Consider the following 15,634-nt stretch of genomic DNA (forward strand, 5'->3'; position numbering starts at 1 on the left):
ACCCCTCAGTCTTTGAAGACTTTAGTACCAGGCTCATTACCACGGTCTCCAAGGCTTTGCCACTCCAACATTATTAACAGTCCTTTGGTAATTCTCTGTGAGACGGATACATATATATCATATCTTTCCAACACTCTCAATTCCCTGACCAGCCCTCTTCAAATGATCTTATACCCGCAGCTCTCAACACCCCACTCTCGTGATCATTCCCTACACTTGGACATTACTACCAACTGTAGTCCCACTTTTCATTTTGCTTTCAAGCCTCCTACTCTCCAACCCACCTCTTAGCTTTCCAAGTAACTCTTCATAGTAACAAAACCCCAACTCCTCTTCAACCTGATCAGAATCACCAATGTATTTGCCCTCCCACCTTTGCACTATTCCCCACCCCTCTCACAGCCTTACCTCTTACCTCCTCTGAAATGATGGTGCCTCCTTTGTTTCTACCCTCAGCCACTTTGCCCCTTGCTCCCCATTCTACTCAGTCCTGGTTAATCCCAAACCACCTACTCAGTGTTTGCACATAAACAATGGAATATGGCTAGCGGAAAATGCACAACCATATTGACTGGTCTGACTGTAAGTTCATGACCGCTCCCTCAGGCAGGCCCTTCCTAGTGCCTGAAAACCCTACTATGCTTCCCTAGTCAGTCAGTCTCCCACAGTCAGAATGTTTTTTCACCTCTCCTCCCTCCTCCCTCTCCCAAGCCCCCCATCAGTCACTGATTACATTAAATAGAGTAAGGCTAAAGCAGACCCCAAAACGTTAAAGCTCCAACCTGATAGAGAAATTTAGGATCTTGCTCACATAATAATTGACGGTGGGGCAACTCTCCATCGGGACGCCTTCTTTTTTGTGGCTCTATCAACACCAGGGGCTTGTAGTCATCTCGATAATCCACCTGGCAGAAAGGAAAAGTGTATGGAGACACACTGGCCTGGCCGTGGCAGACATCATTTGTGCTCACATTCCACTAGCAATAACTTAATACTTGACCATACTAACTGGAAGAAAAGCTGAGAAAAATAGTCTGTGTGCCCTAGAGGAAGGGAAGAAGAGATTGTGATGGACAACTAGCAGTCTGCCAAAATGATCTTGCTTCTTAGTTCACTGAGAAAATAGAAGCAACTAGAAAAGAATTTCTATCAAATCCACAAGCCTACTTCCATATGTCCCATATACATGGGGGTGGGGGAGTAGGGGGGATTATATTTCTAGGCTGTCCCCATCACAAAGGAGTAGTTGCCAAGCTTTCAATTAGAACAACATGGTCATATGATCATACCACCCAATTACAAATTTCAAACACACTCTTTTTCTTTGTGCTCCTTAACCTTTGTGATATTAGATAGTGACGATAAACACTCTTGCCTGCTCCTGCTTTTGTGAAACTCCAATTTACCTTGCTTTGGTGATTTTGCATTACCCTGGTTCTCCTCTTACTTCCTCTTCCCTCTTTCCTGGTTTCTCTCATCTAGATTAGATTCCTTATTTATTTGTTGGCTTCTCTTATCTAGGTCAGAGTTTCTCAAACTATGATGTAATACAAATCACTTAGAGTTCTTGTTAAATTGAGGGTGCTGATTTAGCATGTTTCAGGGTTGAGGGGCCTGAAATTCTACCATTCTAACCCCCTGGCAAGGCTGCTGGGTCATTGGCCACACTTCTAAGTAGCAAAGTTCTAAAGAAGATGTTCTCCAAGGTTCTGACCTTTGTTTTCTTCTTTTCTCTCACAGTGATATCACCACTAGGCTGTTAACTTACTAATCTATTTTCCAGCTCAACCATCTTTCCTATATTTCAAAGTTTTTATTTCTAACTTCTTAGTATCCACCTCTAGCTGGCTGTCTCAACGATCTTTCAAATTCTTAGTGTCCAAATCTAAACTGAACTCCCAAAAAGCAGTTCCTACTTCTGTCTTTTCTATAATTACCTACACACTCAGAACCTCCACTATCTTCAGTTCTTTGCTTCCACCTTCATATATATTCTCATGTTATCCCTTCTTCTTGTAAAACCAATTAATCGATTGCCAAATTTTGTAGATTTCGCTTCCAAATCATCTTCCTGCCCTACCTTTAGCTTAGACTCATCAATACCTCTCATCTGGCCTATTGCAGGTCTGTCTGGAGTTTTTCTCACCTCTGAATTCCGTATCCATTCACAGAGAGGCCCAAAACTTTTAAACCAGGAAAACTCAAAGTACTGTGTTAAATACAAATTCTCTCTCTTGGCATAGGGCCCCATTCCCTTTTGTCTCTGCTACTTCTCGACATGCCCTGGAATTTAACCATTTACTTTTTCCATGACTTTCATTGATTGATCTTCATAAATGTTTTCATGCTACCCCCTTCTTGCTATAAAAACGTCCCCATCTCCTTCAGGGTCAATTTCAAATGGCTCCTCCTCCGTGCCGCCTTTCTTTCCAGATCCCCCAGACAGATATGAGCAGTTTTTTGATCTTCAGTACTTTGTGTTTTTCATACGGCACCGAGCACGGTTTGTCTTTTATTAGAACGGTTTTATCTTTATTCCTTACTCTCCGAAGACAAGGTTAACATCTTTACCGTCCGTACCCCTGCCGGCGTTACCTATGGGAGCTTATGTCTATGAGTTAAATCGAAGTGTTTTAGGGAGATGCTGTGATCAGTGGTAAGCAGTACAGAATGTGAAGTGAGTACAGCTGGGTTCTGGTTCCGACATTTATTAGCGGTGAGGCTGTGGGTGAGGTACTTGGCTCGTGAAATGAGAATCCTACTCCCTGACGGAGTACCTAGGGAGATAACCCTGAAGTGCCGTGTAACTCTACGGAGAACGGAGCAACGCTGATTATTTATCTTACGAAGAGCTGATGCAGTCTTGACTTCACTACTATCCTACTAGGACTATCCTACTTCACTAACTGGAGGTCGAACCCAGCCCACCAGATCTCACTGCCCTCTTCCACTCCACAGTCCCCAGACTGCTCTCGGCGACGCAGGTGAGACCGCCGAACTGAGGGGGGGATGGCCGGGCGCCCTATTCTCTCGGGAGGCCTCCCTCCTTCCACACGCCCAGGGAAAGCCCTTCTCTTCCCGGTGACCCGAAGGACCGCAGCGCCGCCGCCTACGCGAGCCGTTTGGACCCTGCCCGGCCCCCGTAGCTCCCCTTCTCCAGCAGGTGGTTCTGGTCCTCTCCCCCAACTCGGGGTGCTCACGTCACCGGCAAACCTCTACCCACGCGCCAGCGCCGCAACCAACCGAGAAAATAAACAAACCTCCGCGCGCGGCGGCGGGCGCGCCTGGCCCCGCCCCCGCTCCGCCCCGCGGCTCTCACACCGCCCCCTCCGCCGGGACTTCCCTCCCGCCCTCGCCTCGCAGCCGCGCTCTCCCCGCCCCTCACCGCAGCCTGCAGCCGCGCTCCCCGCCGCGGGCCGCCCAGCCCTTCCAGCCCTCCCAGCCCGGCGCCCGCTCGCGGGGCCCGTTAGTGCCCGGCGCCCGCTCGCGGGGCCGCCGCGCGACCCCTGCCCGGCGCGAGCCCGCCCCCGCCCCTTGACCCAGCCTAGTCCCAACGCCCAGTGCGGCCGCCCCGGGAGCCGCGGGAGCGGCGGCGGCGGGGGGAGGAGGGAGAGGAGGGCCGAGCCGGCGGCCGGGGAGGCCCGGTGAGTACGCGGAGGGCGGGCCCGCCTCGCGGGGGGCCCGCTGCGGCGCCCCTGAGGCGGTGGCTGCACCTCGGCCGCGCCGCTCCGTGCGCCTCGGGCTCGGCGGTTGGGGACTCGGCCTGAGGCGACGGGCCCCGCTGGCCGGAGCCGCTGGGCAGAGGGCGCGGGAGGGCCGCTCCTCGGGAAGGGCCGCGGCCCCGCCGCTCGGCGCAGGGCTCGGGGCGGAGGAGAGGGACCCGCGACTCCCCAGGCCCCGGCGCCCGGGCCGTGGCTGAGCCTCCCGAGACTCCGCGGGGCCCGGGCCCGTGGGGGGGCTACGGTGGTGGCGGGGCCGCCGAGTGACAGGTGCCGTCGCCCCCTCCCCGCCGCGGGCAGCGCGCTCCTTCGCCCGGAGCCCGAGCCGGGCGCTCAGAAATTTCTGGAGCCACGACCTGACTCGCTGTTTTCTCCCTTTCAGGTTTGGAAGCCGCTTCTCTGCCCGAGTTAGGGCTCGCCCAGCCCTATTTCTTTCTCAGTATACTTTGTGCGAGTAAGTTTTGGAGCATCGGTTGACAGCCTATGGGTGAAATTTGGCTTTCATTCATGAATGAGGTATGGTGGATTACTTTTTGAATAAAGTGCTCCTCCTCCTCCCCGCTGGCTGTTGAAAAGTAAATGAGAGGGGTTTTGAGTGTTGTTACTTGCCGTTATTCTTGGGAACAGCAGACTTTGAAAATTTTTGTCAGATCTCTAGCATGTAGGGGGCTTAGTAGATACGGAACAGTAATGACAAAAATGGCTTATTAAATTGTCTTTTCTCTCCAGCTTCTTTTAGATTTTTCATTCTTACCTTAGATTTTACGGTTGAGTGGGTGCTACGGCTTTCACCAGAGGCACTAATGAAAGCTCACTTTTTTTTTTTTTTAAACGGAAAAGCCCATGAATTTTTTTCTACATTGTTCAGTATTATTTATTTCTTTATGTAGTAACGGTGCTTGTGATTGTAACCTGAATCATCAGCTTAATTAATTTGACCTGGAGCCATGAGAATATTAGAGAAACTTCATGGGAAATTGAAAAATTAAAAATGTTCAGTCTGTGGAAGTTTAGATTTTGTTTCTCAACAGGTTTGTAACTATACTTGGTATTAGTCAAATCCTCATTAATGGGAGATATTCTTAATTGTCATAAAGGGTTACAACAGACTTATCTGTAAAATACCAATCTAGTCGCTTCACCCTGTGGACTAAGCGCAAAAACCTGGAATTGACCAAAAGAACATTGGGGCAAATGAAAATACACGTGTTTTATCTGTGGGAGAATCCTTTAGATCCTCACTCAATACCTGCTTGTACTTTTTGATTTTTCAGCCCCCGGAAATTAAGTGCAGAAGGATTAGGGCAGCAGTACTTAACTGTGAAGAAAAAAATGTAATTTAGGACGTAAGTGTGTTGGGAGCATGGTTTTGGTCTGCACTTGGCAGTTGTTGGTTGTGAACTTTATAAAAAGCCAAAGTGAAAGATATTGTTTAGTTGTGTTGAGGAACACGAAACATGAAATAATATATTTGTTAAAGTTTCACCAGGTACTAAATAACTGATACTCAGTGCCATTTCATTTTATGCTCAATCTGTCTTTTTAAATCTAAGTTACATTTCTAGGACGCCACACTAATTATATCTACATCATATTAATTTATTGTTTGATTAGGCCAAACTGGTTGATGGTTAATGGAAGATGACTATCATTTTACTAAAGGAATATATCTGGTTGCTCTAGACTGAGGTATGGCTACTGCTGCCATTTTTCTTGACCCTAGAGAGGTCATAGTCTGGCGGGATGAGGTCATAGTGGCAGTGGTCCTCAGAATCTTGGTGGGGGAGTCCAAGAATACCAGCCATTTAGAAATCCTGCCCTCACCATTTAGACCATTTGTTTTTAGAGTTTACCTGATGTATCCTAATTTTTTTAAATCAACACTTTAAAACCAGTTATGTTTCTTTTTTTTTTTTTTACCAGTTATGTTTCTTAAGCAAATATGTTTCCTAAACAAAATTAGCTGTGGTGATCACTTAGTAGCATGGCACTTCTAATGAAACAAGTGTGAACTGCTAATAATCATTGTTAATTCACATTTACATTATGGGAATTGAGGATTATCTGTAGTGTACTTTGCATTTTCTTTTGCTGTACATTCCATATTAAAGCATGTATTTCAATGCATAGATAGCTGTGTACTTGAGGAATACAAATATATTTTTAAAATTCAGTAAATTTATCTTTTGGGTGCTTAGTCCTGTGGTTTTGTTAGGGATTGACTTTCAGAATGTTGAACTCCTGATTGTAGGTGGCTAGGCACAAGAACAAACATAATTTTAACGGAATCCACTTAATAATAAATATAAAGTACAGACATATTACAGAGAAGGGAGTGATTAAGTTGAGGGGCAGGTCAGAGAAAGTTTCATAGAGATGCTAGCCCCTGAGCAGGATTTTGAAGAGTGAATAGAAGTTTTATGTCGAAAAGAAGGAGGGCATTTTAGCCAGAGGCAACAGAAAAAAAGATATGAACAAGTAAAACTAAATGCGCATTCAGGAAATTTTATGTAGTTTATTTTGCTATAGTACAACATCTAAGGAAGGACAGTTACTGTAGGAAGCCCTAACATGTGCTATAATATTTGATAAGTCAAATAATTGGATTTTTCGAGTATTGAGTATATATTAAAATGGAGATTCACTATAATTTGATATTACTATGATCTCAGAGATTTTAGAGATTTGATTATAGAGAAATTAATAGTTTTTACTTATGGTAGTCATTAAGAAATTATAGAATATTGTATGTCAATGTTTTGAGCTGCCTGCATATTTATATTTGTTAACTTCTTTTTAATTCTTGTGCATTTTTTAAAAAAGATTTTATTTATTTATTTGACAGAGAGAAATCACAAGTAGATGGAGAGGCAGGCAGAGAGAGAGAGAGGGAAGCAGGCTCCCTGCTGAGCAGAGAGCCCGATGCGGGACTCGATCCCAGGAGCCTGAGATCATGACCTGAGCCGAAGGCCGCGGCTTAACCCACTGAGCCACCCAGGCACCCAATTCTTGTGCATTTTGACCTGAAACAATTGTCTTTACATTTAAATTTTTTTTTTTTTTTTAGAAAGAGTGAGAGAGGGAGAGAGAAAACGCAAGTGGGGGTTGAGGGAAAGGGGGAGAGAGGATCTCCAGGAGACTCCCCATGGAATGTGGAGCCTGACATGGGGCTTCATTCCACAACCCTGAGATCATGACCTTAGCTGAAACCAAAAGTTGGGATGCTTAACCAACTGAGCCACCATGTGCCCCTAAAACAGTTGTTTTAAAATTATCTTTGAAGGGGCACCTGGGTGGCTCAGTGGGTTAAAGCCTCTGCCTTCGGCTCAGGTCACGACCCCAGGGTCCTGGGTTGGAGCCCCGCGTCGGGCTCTCTGCTCCGTGGAGAGCCTGCTTCCTCCTCTCTCTCTGCCTGCCTCTCTGCCTACTTGTGATCTCTCTCTGTCAAATAAATAAAATGTTAAAAAAAAAATAAAAAAATTATCTTTGGGAATTTTTTTCTGTCCTTCTCCAAGTACTTCTAAGTTATTTTTATTTTGTTATGAAGTAAAATTGGTATATAACATTAGTTTTAGGTGTACAGCATAATAATTTTATATTTATATATACTACAAAGTGATCATCATAATAAGTCTAGTTATCTACTATCTGTTACAATACAATTGACCCCCTTTACCCTTTTCACCTATCTCCCAACCCCTTTCCCTTCTGATAACCACCAGTCTGTTCTCTGTATCTGTGAGTTTTATTTGTTCTTTTGTTTTGCTTTTTAGATTTCACATATATGGTGGAATCTTTCTCTCTGTGAATTATTTCATTTTGCATTATGCCCTCAAGGTCCATTCCTTTTTGTCACAAATGGCAAGATTTCCTTACGTGGCTGAGTAGTAGTCTATTATGTATATATACACCACATTTTCTTTATCTATTCAGACATCAGTGGATACTTAGATTGTTTCCTTATTTTGGCTGTTATAAACAATGCTGCAGTGAAGATAGGGGTGCTTATATTTTTTCAAATTAGTGTTTTTGTTTTCTTTGGGTAAATACCTACTAGTGGAATTGCTGGATCATATACTAGTCCTGTTTTTAATTTTTTGAGGACTCTCCATACTGTTTTTTCATAGCAGCCTGCCAATAGTATGAAAGGGTTCCCTTTTCTCCACAACCACTCCAACACTTGTTATTTCTTGTCTTATTTGATAATGGGCATTCTGACAGGTGTGCGATGACATCTCTTTATGGTTTTGACTTTACTTTCTCTGATGATTAGTGATGTTGAGCATTTTTTCACATGCCTTTTGGCCATCTGTATGTCTTCTTTGGATAAGCATCATTCAGATCTTATGCCCATTTCTAATTGAATTTTTTTTAAAGATTTTATTTATTTATTTGACAGACAGAGATCACAAGTAGGCAGAGAGGCAGGCTGAAAGAGAGAGAGGAAGAAGCAGGCTCCCTGCAGAGCAGAGAGCCCAATGTGGGACTCGATCCCAGGATCCTAGGATCATGACCTGAGCTGAAGGCAGAGGCTTAACCCACTGAGCCACCCAGGCGCCCCTTGAATTTTTTTTTTAAAGATTTTATTATTTATTTGACGGAGAGAGATCACAAGTAGGCAGAGAGGCAGGCAGAGAGAGAGGAGGAAGCAGGCTCCCTGCTGAGCAGAGAGCCTGATGCGGGACTTGATCCCAGGACCCCGAGATCATGACCTGAGTCGAAGGCAGCGGCTTAACCCACTGAGCCACCCAGGCGCCCTCTAATTGAATTTTTTTGGTCACTGAGTTGTGTGAGTTCTTTATATATTTTGGATAGTAGTTCCTTATCAGATACGTGATTTGCAAATATCTTCTTCTGTTCAGTAGGGTGTCTTTTTGTCTTGATGATTTTTTTTTTTCTGTACAAAAGCGTTTTAATTTGATGTAGTCTTGTTTATTTTTGCTTTTGTTGCCATTGCCTTTGGCGTCAGATCCAAAAATATTAGCAAGAGTGACGTCAAGTAGCTTACTGCCTGTGTTTCCTTTTCTTTTTCTTTTTCTTTCTTTCTTTCTTTTTTCTTTTTTTTTTTAAAGATTTTACTTATTTGTCAGAGAGAAAGAGGGAGAAAGCACACAAGCAAAGGAGTGGCAGGCTCCCTGCTGAGCAGGGAGCCCAATGTGGGACTCTATCCCAGGACCCTAGGAGCATGACCTGAGCCAAAGGCAGTCACTTAAATGATTGAGCCACCCAGTTGTCCCAGCCTGTTTTCCCATAGGAGTTTTATGGTTTCTGGTCTCACATTTAGGTGTTTAATCCATTTTGAGTTAATTTTTGTGTATGATATAATGTGGTACAGTTTCACTGTTTTGCATAAAACAATGGTTTTCCCAGCACCATTTATTGAAGAGCGTGTCCTTTTCTCATTGTGTATTTTTTCTTCCTCTGTTGTAAAGAACCTTGTTTGGGATCGGTTTTCTGGGCTCTATTCTGTTCTGTTGGTTTATGTGTCTATCTTTATGCCAGTACCATACAGTTTAGATTACTATGGCTTTGTAATATAGCTTGAAATTAGAAGCATGATATCTCCAGCTTTGTTCTTTGCCTTTAACTTATGTTTAAAAGGAGACTCAAAGGGAAGAGGGGAAGCTTAAAGAGTAATCATTATATTTCTGGACTAAAAACCTGATTTGTATAGAATCTTAGTAGTATGTAAATGCCTATTTAATTTATAGCACTAGCCACCACATTCATAGACTGACCAATGTTGGTAGCTTACAAGATGTCTGCTATGTAGTTTTTGTATATCTTAATTATGTCTCTATCACTTAAGGGTATATAAACATCTGAGTATTTGAGTATTTGTATTTTAAAGACCACATGAGACAGAAAGAAAAGGAAAATGGTAAGGAGGATGAGAAGTGCTCTATTTAAACCTACTCATCCTAATATCTCTTAGCTATGACCTTAGGTGGAGATGCAGAAGTTTAGAACACAAGACTGAAGGAATAGTATTCTGAAGGTATATTAACCCTAGCCATTCCCTGAAATAGTGTCTTTAAAAATAAAAAAGCCTGGTGTTTTCATGGTCTGCCTTTTTATCCCTTTTTCTCTCCAATGTTTACCAAAAAAGTTTCAAATAAATCCCTGGATTGTGTAAGATAACCATCTTTTTGCAAATTCTGAACAATTTGTTAATGAAGGTAGTGTTCTCTTAAAGGCATGCACCAAGCAGTCTTTGATAATTGTTCTCTGTCTTTTGTGCATCATTAACAGGAAGGACCAGAGTATCAAGGACAGAGAAGTCAATATTGCATTGAGTACATTATGTTTATCTTTTTGAATTTAGGTATAGATAGCCATTTGCCCTTTCCAAAATGATTTTTTTTCTTATAGAAGAAATATGGTCATTATAGAATATTTGGGGAAAGAGTGAAAACTACTGAAAAGGAAATAAGCATAATGCACAGTCCTGTGCATTTCCTTCTTTTTGGTATGCATGAAAGCAATATACATATTTACAAATTTGGGATTTTTAAATATTTTTATTTCCTCCTTTCAGTTAAAATTTACTATCCCCCCGCCGCACTTCTGAAGTACTGGTTAGTGTGCCTTTTACTTGCTGCATCGATTTCTTTCTTGGCTGTTAAGGTAGATGATGTGTTAGCTATTACATTTTTTTTAAAAGATTTTTATTTATTTGAGAGAGAGCATGTGACCGCATGTGTGCATGTGAATGGAGGGAAGACAGAAGGAGACAATCTTTCAAGCAGACCCAATGCTGAGCATGGAGCCAGTCCAGGACCCATGAGATCATTACCTGAGCCAAAACCAAGAGTTGTACACTTAACCCACTGAGTCACCCAGGCACCCCCCTACCCCCTGCCTTTTAAAGTATAGTATGTAGCATAGATGATGAAGCTCTTCCAGTTGTCCCATTTCCTTACTCCCTCAGTTGTATAGTGCAAGGGGCGGCCACTATTCTGTTCTGTTATGTAGCCCTGCCCCAGACCAAACAAGGGATCATTATAGGTGAACATTTCCTTCTTTCTGTCTACCATGTCTTGAGTTAAAGTATTTTGACACTCAGGTTGCTGAGATGTATCATAGGTAGCTGCCTCAGAAAAATGATTTTTGTTTTTTTACTGTTTCTCATTTAATACTCTTTGTTCTCATGCTTTCTTTTCAGTTTATCATTCTTTTATTACTTCTTTTCATTCATTCAGGAATTGTTTATTGTCTGTCTGCTGTGTGCCAACTGTTGAAAACATAGTCCCTTCTGTGATTTTTGGGTTTCAGGTAGATTGGTGTTTCCCTCTGCAGTTTGTTAGGTATAATCTTCTCTTTTCAGTGGTTGACTGCTTGACCCCTACTTCTCAGGGCCTAAACACTTTTTCCCTTCATTTCATAGGTTAAAGTCTTAACTTTGAGAAGGGATAGATGTTGATTTAAGTTTCCAACCACTTTTTGCACTTGAGTCAGACATGCTTAGCCAAATTTTTAGACAGCTTGTGCCAGTTCTCCTGTGCCTCATAGGACCTCAGGTCATGCTTTGGTTCGTAATTGTATTAAGAACACCAGCAGCCATCTACATTTGAGTGCTTCTGCTGATCTGGCAACTGTTCTAAGCACATCACATAGATTATTTAATCTCTACAACATCACAGTGAAATATGTATTCTTGTCCCCATTTCACAGATGGGGAAACTGAGAGATCAGATGGATTGCTCGGAAGCTCTCAGCAAGCAGCAGGTTGACCAGGTTTGACTAGGGATTCTTGTTCCAGGTTGGCATCATAGGCTAGTGCTTTTCTGCCGTTTGATTTCTGCATTACAAACATGAAAGACCAGAGCATCTCATTGCCCCCAAACTGGGAAGGGATCCTCAGTGTCTATGTAGAGCGGGCTGGAAAAAACATGTTACGTTTTCTTTATAGTATATGATTAGGATAAGTAAAACAAAATATAAAGTATTAGGAAAGATATTAAATGCTGAGTTTGTATAAAACTTTAGAATCTTTTCAGGGTTACGCATGAGAAAATTGTTGCTTGCTTCCATGAACAGAAGTTGTTTTTTTTTTTTTTTTTAAGATTTTATTTATTTATTTGAGAGAGAGACAGTGAGAGAGAGCATGAGCCAGGAGAAGGTCAGAGAGAGAAGCAGACTCCCCGTGGTGCTGGGAGCCCGATGTGGGACTCGATCCGGGGACTCCAGGATCATGACCTGAGCCGAAGGCAGTCGTCCAACCAACTGAGCCACCCAGAAGTTTTTAAATAACAGATTTGTGGGTGCCTGGGTGGCTCAGTGGGTTAAAGCCTCTGCCTTTGGCTTGGGTCATGATCCCAGGGTCCTGGGATCGAGCCCCGCATTGGGCTCTCTGCTTAGCGGGGAGCCTGCTTCCCTTCCTCCCTCTCTGTCTGCCTCTCTGCCTGCTTGTGACCTCTGTCAAATAAATAAATAAAATCTTAAATAAATAAATAAATAAATAAGTTTTGTCCCTGAAATAAGAACATACAATTCCTGATCCAGACTTTCCCACTGAAATTTTATTTAGACGAGTAGGTAATAAAAATAAACAATTTTAATAAGTATTCAATCATTTATAACAGTTGAAATTATTTTTAAAGAATCCAGAAGTTTTTCTCATAGAAAATGTAGTAAAGAATTTCTTAAATTTTTTTGTAGTAAGAATTTCTTGTGATAAAATGAAAGGAGTTCAGATTCAATTGGACTTTCTAACTTCAAGTGTTTAAAATAACTGAGCTCTTATTTTCAGAAAGCACATGCATTGTTTGAGCAGTCACCTTGCAGCTACACTTTATGCCATTAAAAAGGCGTACCACTGACAAGTGAGAGGAAGTATCTGCGCCTTGTGAATGGAGAGCTTTCAGGCCATTGCTTGGAACCTTGCTTACTAGGAGACGTTGTACTTTCCCACTTCTGACAAGAGCTGCTATTCCCTGTACTGCATGTATTGCATTTGGGGTAGCTAGAGCACAAACTTTCCCAACAGTTTCCTGGGCCTGCCTACCCTGACAGGCATAAGTGCATCCTGTGCTGGTCTGATGAAACAGATTTCCAGGGCCTCACGTACTTCCCTCTTCACAGCTGACGGGTAACCACAGCGCAGCATGTGCAGGCACTGCCCCCTTCGGGGCACCCGATGAGGCTGCTTGCATCTGGTGGTGGCCTGCCCAGCATCTCTGAATGCTCCAGAGCTTTCTTAGGTGCCCAAAGGTCTAAGGGAAACTTTATTGGAGGATACATTGGTAAGGAAGCTGTGCCACAGAAAGAAAATTCTGTGAGCTTTGTGGAGATGTGTTTGACATATGCGAACGTTTAACGCAAGTAGAGCAGTCTAAATGTGACATTCATTGTTTTGATATCAGTCCTAGAATGGAAAAGAAATTTGTGTAAGATATCAGTCATGATAAAACTAGTTATACTGTAACAACAACCCAAAAATTTCTGCATCTTAAAGCAGTGAAGTTGCTGTCTTGCTTAAGCTGTGTATCCATTTCAGGTTAATAAGAGACTTTATTCATTATAATTTCAGGCCCAACAGACCTGACCAGTGGAGACTCCTATCTCAACCTATATTTCAACAATCACAGGAGCAGGAACCGTATTCTGACTTTTAAAGGTTTTGAAGCTTATATTTCACTGGCCAAAGTAACTCACATGGTCATGTCTCCATTCAGTAGGAGAGTGGTGCATAATTCTCCTTCAGGGAGGGTCAGTGAATATTTGTGAATGTCTAACCCATGCAGGTTATAGTCCCAATAGTTAAAATTAAATGTACTAATAGTTGTTGAGCAACTGTGTAGGATCATTGTACTTAAAGGACTCAAAGCAGCTAAAACTTAAAGGAATTTTTCACATGGCATGTTGAAGTAGAGTTAATGCTTTCCATAATGTTTGTTTTTTTTTAAGTGAATTTTTTTTCTTTTTTAAGATTATTTATTTATTTGACAGAAGGAGAAATCACAAGTGGGCAGAGAGGAGAGAGAGGGGGAAGCAGGCTCCCTGCTGAGCAGAGAGCCTGATGTGGGGCTCGATCCCAGGACCCTGAGATCATGACCTGAGCTGAAGGCAGAGGCTTAACTCACTGAGCCACCCAGACGCCCCTCCATAGTGCTTTTGAGTCTTGAACTTTTTTATTTTTTCATGTCTTCTCCCTTGTAGGAACTTATAAAGTCTTAATTCTCATGCTTGCAGCAAAGATTTAAGCCTAAAAATATGTCATAATTTGTCAGTATGAAGTCATTTCTATATGTTATGGTATTTATCTTGATTTGTGTATTTTTGAGCATAGGCGCAATAGGTCTTAACATGATATTTATAATAAAAATACTTTAATAACTACTAGGTGGTATCTTCAAATATCAGCTCTTATTTTCTTTATTTTTAACAGGAAACTCAAGGATTTCCAAACAATTTTCTGGATTTTTTTTAGTTAAAATGGAAGATTCCTTTTCTTTTTTGTTCCCTCCTAAAAACAAACAAACTGTAGCATGTGGTTAGCTTTCAGAATGGACCCCAATGATTCTCATTTCTAGCATTTTTACTTTTGCATAGTCACATATCACATTGAGTGGTGTAATCTGTGTAAACGAGGATATTTTAGAAGTGACAGTAGTTAGTTTGGATAGGGGTACTGTGGCTTGAGATAGATATGTTAAAACTATAAAGAAAAGCAAATGATTAACACAAAAATCAGGGTAATAGTTATCTCTGGCCGGGGCAGTTGGGACGCTATTGGTGAGAGGCACAGGGTGGGTTAAAATTTTCTTTTATTTTTTTAAATTTAATTTTATTTTTTCGGTGTTCCAAGATTCATTGTTTATGCACCACATCCAGTGCTCCATACAATATGTGCCCTCTTTAATAACCACCACCAGGCCCTCCCAACATCCCCCCCCTCCAAAATGGTTAAAATTTTCTTAATCTTAGTGCTGGGATCTTGGAGTGTTCATTTATTTACAAACAATTTTTATTCGGTTGTGTACTTGATACATTTCAAAATAAAATGAACCAATTTCTGAGTTTCACAATCTGTTTCTTTTTGAATGGAAAGAGCACAGAGTCTTCTAGTTGTTATAGGGCCTCTTACTTTGAACTTGGAGAGCAGAGTTCAACAAACCTAGGTTTAGGTAATGACTCTGCCTCTAACTTGCAGAATGACCTTAAGCAAGACACTTATCCAGTCCAAGCACCAGTTGCCTCCTCTGTAAAACTAAATTAATGATTTGAGTGAGATATTACTGTAGCACCTTTAATACCCTGAGTCTAAAAGGTCTCTCAGGGTACACTGAAACTAATGAAGCAGAAGATAATGTGGAACATGATTTTGATAAGTATCCTTTGGTTGAGGAAATAGAGGTTCTCTGTTCTGCTGTCAGTTCTGTGACTTAGTAGTAGTTTCCAGAATCAAACTAAAGGCAATATTTTGTGTATGATAAGAGTGTTCTTCCTTTTCTATTCCTTTTTCCCCCTCTTGAAAGTCAGAGATGAACATGGAGTTGGACTAAGGGCCTCTGTGTGCAGTGAAAAATATTCCTACTGCTCCATATTGATTTAGGGTGTTCTCTGTAAATATGTATATATTATTAGCAGTATATTTAAAAGAAGAAAATAATGAGTTTTTAAAAACCATATTTGGAAAAATGAATACATTTTATTCGTGGTAGTCTTGCAAAAGTTGTCTGTGTACTTGTTTCTTTATCTATTTTATATTATACAATTTAATATTGTTTACTCAAAAAAGAATGTTATTGCCAGTAGGTGGGTATGAATCCAAATATGACTAAATCCAGTGTCAGGAGAAGTGTGTGTGTGTGTGTGTGTGTGTGTGTGTGTGTGTGTAACACTGTTCTAGAATCTAGAACATATTTTACTGATTATGTTTACTCATCTGGCCCTTCTTTTCCCTCCCCACA

General features: G+C 41.9%; 1 protein-coding gene across 2 annotated transcripts in view; it reads left to right on the forward strand.

Annotated features, from left to right (window-relative positions):
• Positions 1–3,626: 3,626 nt before the first annotated feature.
• Positions 3,627–15,634, forward strand: part of GKAP1 (G kinase anchoring protein 1) — an 81,240-nt gene continuing 69,232 nt past the window's right edge. Inside the window, exons 1-2 of one of the 2 annotated variants that reach the window (XM_044265809.1) lie at positions 3,627–3,644; positions 4,102–4,235. The gene's annotated coding sequence lies outside the window, so the exon portion shown is untranslated. The remainder of the gene's footprint in view (positions 3,645–4,101; positions 4,236–15,634) is intronic. The other variant, XM_044265810.1, reaches the window with a different exon arrangement.

The sequence above is a fragment of the Neovison vison genome, chromosome 9, assembly GCF_020171115.1.
Source record: "Neovison vison isolate M4711 chromosome 9, ASM_NN_V1, whole genome shotgun sequence".
NCBI classification, from domain to species: Eukaryota; Metazoa; Chordata; class Mammalia; order Carnivora; family Mustelidae; genus Neogale; species Neogale vison.